Source organism: Oryza sativa, chromosome 7 (assembly GCF_034140825.1).
Source record: "Oryza sativa Japonica Group chromosome 7, ASM3414082v1".
In the NCBI taxonomy this organism is placed as follows: domain Eukaryota; kingdom Viridiplantae; phylum Streptophyta; class Magnoliopsida; order Poales; family Poaceae; genus Oryza; species Oryza sativa.
This window is the reverse complement of record NC_089041.1, coordinates 3,698,036-3,705,879: the sequence shown is the minus strand read 5'-3', so window position 1 is coordinate 3,705,879 and position 7,844 is coordinate 3,698,036.

Genomic DNA, 7,844 nt, shown 5'->3' with positions numbered 1-7,844 from the left:
TATGTTCTCTGTGCAAAAAGTTTGTTACTTCCTCCGTTTCACAATGTAAGTCATTCTAGCATTTTTCACATTAACATCAATATGAATGTGGGAAATGTTAATGAATCTAAATAGATATAGTTTCATTACCATCAATATAAATGTGAGAAATGCTAAAATGACTTACATTGTGAAACGGAGGGAGAACCTTTTAATACATCTATGTTATTTTGAGTGCACAAAAACTGTCATCTTTTACTGCAGCCAACGCTATGAGATAAAGAGTACGAGGGAAAAGATGGTCTAGCGTGTCCAAAATGGGAAGTCAAATAGTATAGCAAACTTTGCCATGTAACAAGGCCTAGAGCCTATTGATTTGCTTATGCTTATTATCGAAAATTTAAAGTTTAAAACTTAATTTTATAGTTGATTTTGTGATTTTTCATCGCATTGTATTTTACAGCATTTGCTTTCAAATCATTAAGGACACATATATAAAAGATATTACTCACAAATTATTTTTAAATTGTTAATAAGCAATGCGTAAGCAAAACAATGAGAGTTGCTAGTTTCTTATACTCTAGCACTGCTGTTTATCAATCGTGATATTCATAAAATCATATCAACTTTCTCTTAAAAAAAATTCATGCCAACAAATATGTTTAGCCCTTTTGCGGCCCATTTAGGCCCACTAAACCTATTAGTTACGTCCGCCCATGGCACATCTCCTCGGAGGCTGCTACGGATCGGACGTCCGATCTTGTGAAAATCGTCGGACGGTGTTGCATCGTGCTGTTGAGAGATGTTTCACATGTTTCATCTCTTGTTAAAAATTGTTCCAATAAAAAATGTTCTAAAAATGTTTCACTAGCAGAGAAAAAAAAATGTTTCAGTGCTTGAGCAAAATTGTTTCACCCAAATCAATAGTACAACATACTTGTTGCAACACCAAAAATCGATGTATGCAACAATGAGTCAAAATGTTTCACTAGCAGAGAAAAAATGTCTCCGTGCTTGAGCAAAATTGTTTTAACCAAATCAATAGTCGAATATTCGGATTGCAACACCAAAAATCGATGAATGCAACAATGAATTAAAACAGAACGAAACAACTTAATAGAACAAAGTGCAACAAAAATATAAATAATCTGCAACTTCACTAAAAATCCCCAACAAAACCCACCTCTATCTTCTTCTATTTCGGCCGGCCGAGCGGATCCGCGAGGGAGGAAGGCTGCACGACCGAGGCGTGCCCCGCGATGGGAGACTATGGAGAGGGAGGGGCCTAAGGAGGCGCGACCTAGTTGTCGTCGTCGTATAAGGAAGGAGGAGCCGCGCCGTCTCTCACTGCCACCGCCATCGGAGGAGGAGCCGAGCCCTCCCAACCTCCCACTCCCGCCAGGGAGGGGCCCGAGGAGGTGCGACCGGCCTAGTCATCGTCGTCGTAGAAGGAGGGAGGAGCCGCGCCGCCTCTCGCCGTCACCACCGCTGGAGGAGGAGCGGGAGCCATGGCAGCGGCGGCGGAGGTGGAGGTTGGGTTGGGGAAGGTGGGATCAGAGTGGTCGATGAAGTCGCCGTCGTCAGAGCTGTACACAGAAAGCATTTGGATAAGGAGGAAATGTGCTTAGTTGTTGCAGGATTTGATGAGAAGTGACGGGTTGAATTAATGGTGGGCCCCACCCTGGCGTTCCGTCCGATATTCTGCGCTGTATCCGGACGCTCGGTACAAAGCGTTTTCCCATCTCCTCGCCTTCTTCTTCCTCTCGCTTGCCATCTCCTGTGCCCGACTCCACTCGAACATAGGAGAGAGAGGGGGATGGAAGGGAGAAGGAGAGGGTTTGGGCTCCCATCCATGGGTGCCATGGTGAGGGTTGGTTTGGTGACAGATTACACTAGTATAGAGTTATCAACCGTTGGATCAAGAAACTACTCATCTATCTAATTTTATCATTGGTTACTCATTCATTCACCTCCCTTTAGCTAAAAAAAGAGATTTGGAGGGAGAGACGTCACTTCGAACAATTTTTAAGAAGAAATTATTAGCGTGTTGGAGATTGATTACGGGACCTCGGGTTGAAAGGACACACCCTTTGTCACTACACTATAAAGTGCATCTCATTCACCACCCTTTAGCTCATTGTTATCCATTTTGCACATAACAATATATTTTTCTCTCCCAAGTCCTCAAAGATAATGCTAACTTATCTGAAAGGGTCACTTAGGCCTAGGGGGGGTGAATATGCTAATTAAAACGATAAAGCAGAAGCTAAAACTTGAAACTGAGTTGGATAGTCTGATCAATAGATGAACTATCGATATATTAGATAGTCCGAAGATGGATCAGACTGTTTGATACTTAGAGAGTCACAAGCAACAACCTATAGATCTGCTACACAAGCTAGAGTATAGCAACCAGCAAATAGCTATATTGGCATAGCTAGGCAAAGTAGAAGAGGAGAGGGAAGAATGAGTGTCACTGAGATCTCCTGCCGAAATATTTCCCGGAGTTCAAATCCTTGAGGGGATTCTACTCTCCGTTGAGGAGCTCACAAAGAGCCGGTTCTTTGCTAACCCTTTCCTTAAGAGGTTGCACAAAGCACTCCTCCTTCCCCTAGAGGTTTCTTTTTCTTTTTGGAGGTGAGATCCGACCTTCACAAACTTCTCTTGGCCCACCACAAGTAGATCGGTGGCTCAAGAGAGAGGCCTAGCCATCTAGGAGTCCTCAACCTCCAAGAGTAATAAATACCACACAACTCTTGGAACAACCCTAGTACTCAAGATCGAGTGAAACATACACTAGGCTTCCAAACAACAAATCCACAACCACAAAGATCCAACACACTAAGAACTTGGAGGGATTTGAGAGGGAGAGAAAGAGCTCAAAGATCCAAAGCACCTTAGCACCAAGCTCAACCAAAGTGAATGAGAATGAATGAGTTGGGTAACCCTAGAAAAAGGGTTAGGTGGGGGGTATTTATAGATCCCCAAAAATGTGGCCGTTGGGGGGGGGGGGAATCTTTTAATCCCACCTCGGATAGTCCGAGATGACATCGGACAGTCCGATATTTTTTATCCCCAAAAAAGTCAGAGACAGAGGACAAAGTTCTGGAGAATTTCGGATCATCTGATCTATTGGACAGTCCGAAGTCATGTCGGATAGTCCGTATTTTTGAAGCAAGGATTCCATCCTCTCATAGAGACTCAAGTTCCATTGAATTTTAGAGTCTCTGGATCATAGGATAGTCCGATCACATCGGATAGACTAATTTTGACTTAGAAAAATTCACTCAAGAGGAATGAAAAAAATTTCAAGACAGAGAGTGAAGTTTTGTGAAATTTCAGATAGTCCGATGCATTAGACAGTCCGATCTCATATCGGATAGTCTGATATTTTTGAGCCAAAACTCAGACCTAAGACAAAGAGTAAAGTTTCAAATAAAATTTTAAATTTTCTATATAAAAATGAAAGCCTTATTCAAAATTTGAAAACTTTCGACTCAAATTTTAAATTTCAAAAAGTTTAAAATCTTTTAACTTAGGACTTGAATACTTTCAACATAGGATTTGAAAACTTTCAACTCGAAATTTGAAATTTTAAGTCATATTTTGAAAAATTTCAACATTTCATCTTAACTTTTTAAAAACTTTCAACTGAAATTTGAAACTTTCAACTCAAATTTTAAAACTTTCAACTCGAAATTTAAAATTTTTGAAGTCAAAATTTTAAAACTTTCAACCTTTCAAATTTTTATTACTAACTCAGATTTGAAAATTTCAAGTCGATGTTTCGAAAACTTTCAAATAGTATTTTGAAAATTTTCAAGTCAATATATATTTGGAAACTTTTAACTCAAAATTTCAAAAACAATTGTTTTTATTTTTATTGAGAAACTACTATGCGATTAGCGACGTCGCGTCATGCACGATGTTTTTTTTCAAGAAAAGCGCTAAGTGCTACTGAGGCAGAGGCCCGCGTGCACGCGAGCTAGCCACCCGTCATGGTTCGTGGCTTTTCTCGAACAGTTTGTGTTGGAGGCATGTCACAAGGACTATCAGTCGAGGCTATCGAAACAAACTATCATGCTCCTGGGCAAAGCACCCGCCAGAGCAAAGACGGGAGCCTTGGAACGACGCTGTGACGCGAAATAACATGCCAAGGGGAGGTGAAATACCAAGCCAAGGGGAGGCTAGTTAACTAAATGGGTCAATTGGCTGTAATTACCCCTGTAAATGTCCCTATCATAGGGATAGTCATGTAAATTCTTTTGTACATAGAAACCCTAGGTTGCTTGGACCAGTGTTAGGCCTATAAATAAACCCTAAGGGGGCATGTAATGGGGGATCCCAAGAAAACATTAATACAAATACCATTTTACTTTTTCACATCTTTGAGTGAAGCATGTCTTTCGATAAACACTGTTTTCAATTGACAACAGCTTGGTTGTTTTTTTTTTGGGGCAGCTATTTCCCTACTGATTATATAATTGAGTTTTTAGTTATTACCATGACAAAATGATTTCACTTTAGCCATATATTTTGTAATAGAGATTTTGTATGGTTCTTAAAACATGTGAGGTTATACTTTGTCTTGACTATTAAAAACTATATAATTTATGCTTTTGCCAAGCACGAATGTGTAAAGGTGTAAAAGAGTTGTAATAGCATATTGTTGTACAAACCATTGCCAAGTCTGGCATTCCTATTTATTATTACGTAATCTGACTAAGCATAACTGGAACTAACGATACTAAAATCATAATTTTGTACTAATATATTAGAATGCTTATTAGTAACCTTATCACCCCAATAAAGAGTATTAATCTACTGGCATGTGATAAAGAGTATTATTCTACTGGCATGTGATAAAGAGTATTATTCTACTGGCATGTGTGTAAGCAGCCAAATAACATCTCAGCAAAACCCGACCTAACTGGTACAAACAACCAAACAAACCCAATTGTATCTTTTTTTAATCCCAGCTAGACAACCAAACATTTAAATATTCCCTTTATTTTCCGATAGATGACACCATTAATTTTTTAAATAACGTTTGATCGTTTATTTTAAAAGTTAGTGCAAATATGTTAAAATATAAGTTATAGTTAATGTTCCTTTAATGATAAACGTGTCATAACAAAATAAATAACATTCATATAGTTTTTTTAATAGGACGAATGATCAAACACTATAGTTTTTTAATTGTTAGATTATTTTCCAACTAAATCAGTTCATGTCGCTGTCGGCTTGGCAGCAGAACTGTAGAAAATCTTTTTATGATGAGGAGTTCAGCCGTTGGGAGCATAATGCCGTCGGTACTGACGCTAGAGGAACGGAGTGCTTGGTGCAGAACATACATTGGGTGGACATCAGTATCCTTAATGAGAGAGAGGTTCAACCTGTGAGTGTTTTTCTGAAGCAAGGTCTTTTAGCGTGGAGTCTATTAGCTGACATGCTACCATCTATTCATTTGTGATGATTGTCAGCATCATGACCATAGTTTGCTTTCCGATTGGTTGTATATTAACATGTGTAGGGGATAAGTTTACTTGTGGTGATCTACCTGTCCCTATTATGATCCAACAGTGGATATTAATGTTTTGATATATTGTGTTGGTTTTGTTTTAGATGTTATTAGGATGTTATGTTGACTCATTATTGTAGCTAATATTGTGATATTTGGTGATTTCACTTACCAAGAAATCATCATCAGTCAAAGATCCAACTCTAAATAATCTTGCATGTGGAACTAAAGTTTTGCTGAATTATAGTATTGTATTTACCGCTAATGCATTGTGTTTGATTTTGTTATTGTGCGATTAGATAGGAGGGCCTAGCAAGCATCTATCTATTATATACTAAAAGTCCATGAAACTTCCTAAAAACACTCTCAAACCGCCATGTGGCTTCCTCAAAACGCTCCTAAATCGTCACGTGGCATTATAATAGATAGAGAAAATTCCAACCATTGATTTTCACTTAAAATAGGTGGACCCATTATTTTGAGCCATTAGATTTAAGCTAATCCGTATCCTCTCATCTCCGATTGCCGCGTACCTCCTCCTCCCCGCACGCAAGTCGTAGATAGCTAGGTACACATCTACTCCTCTCCATCTCCCCTTTTTTCTCCAAGGTTGTTAAGATACAAAGCATAATTTGTTACAATAAGTTAGATAGAGATATGGAGCCGGCTGTGCAGGAGCTCGCTGTGCACCATGCATGCTACCTAAATTATAGGAGTGATCACAGTGATACACTTGAACTACACATTCAGTTTATTATACACTTGAACTACTGTTTTTTAATCAAATCAACGGTTTAAGACTCATATTAGTTAGCTATGTTTTGGTGATAAAGAATTATTACATGTTGGGATTTTTCAATTTATCACATGCACGTATCATTTTCATGAGTCCTCCCCAAAATTGAAGGAAACCCTAAAAATTTCCTTCAATTATCAAGTCTAATTTTTTATTCAAATCGGTGGATCAATTATGATACAATAAGGCAATAGTAACTAATTAACTACATACGTACTCTCTCCTCCTCCTCTCCTCTCTCATTCAATTCTTCATTCTTCTAATTTTTAACTAATTAGCAACTTAATATAAAAACAAAAAATAATTAGAAAGCTAAATGATTATAATTCTTAAGTTATATCTGGTTTTTAAGTTCAACAATATAAAAGTAAAATATATTACTTCACAAATATAAATATATTTAGTAAAATTAAGATCTATATATGATAAATATCCAATCAATGTTCTTTGAAACATCTTCTAAATAATTCAATATCCATATTACCCATATTTCACTATAAATAATACGTCATTTGTAGATACCTATGCGTGTCAACCAAATAAAAAATCAAACAAACTATATCACCTTAAATCATCGTACATTCTCAATAGAGAATTTACATGTCACGTGTTACGTCTTAAATTTAAAAATAAAATCTTAGAAATTATAGAAAAACACATTTGACCACCGATTATGAATTAAAAATATATATATCTATTATTTTAAATTATTAGATATATTTTTTAAAAAAAATCTTAAGCCGCTAGGTGTTACATTTTAATAATTAAAAAAATATTATTCAAAATTTTAGGAACAAAACAATAAATCATCGGTTTTCATCTAATTCATTTATAAAATTTAGGAAATAAACCCCGCCCCCGCCCCCACCCCCCAAACTTCACCCCCTCCTCACATATGCACAAACACAACACTACCCGTCCCCTCCCCCCTCGGCTCGCACTTTCCCCTACCCTCCTTGATATTTTTATAACCAATAAAAAGAGAAATAATAAATAATATTAAAACATACATATCTTTTGAGCCACACATCTGATTCTAATCTAAATTGCTATATTTATAATTAAACCAACAATTTAAAGATCCATAACGCCTATATTTTAAACTTAAAATAAGAGTAGTATAAAATAAAACAAGATATAGAAAATATCAATAGGAACATTGGTTCCTACTTTTCACTAAAATTAGAACAATTATACATGTTCCTATTTTTTAAGTGCTTAGATATTATTGGCTTTCATGACATTATGAGTTCCTTTGCACATTATTGTATATATAAGCCACACAATGTTTACGGTTTATAGTTGGTTGAGAAGTTACTTTTGTAATTATTAAAATGTTCAGACTCATATTGACTAGGTATTTTCCTTTTTTTTTTTTAAAAAAAGAAAGATACTATAATCACACATATATTAGGGAAGGGATATCTACGATATATATTTAGAAATTTATATATAAATATATAACAAATTGTGTCAATAAAATATATTCATTAAAAATAAAATATATTCATTAACAATAATAGTTATTTAGGATTTGCTAAAAAAAAG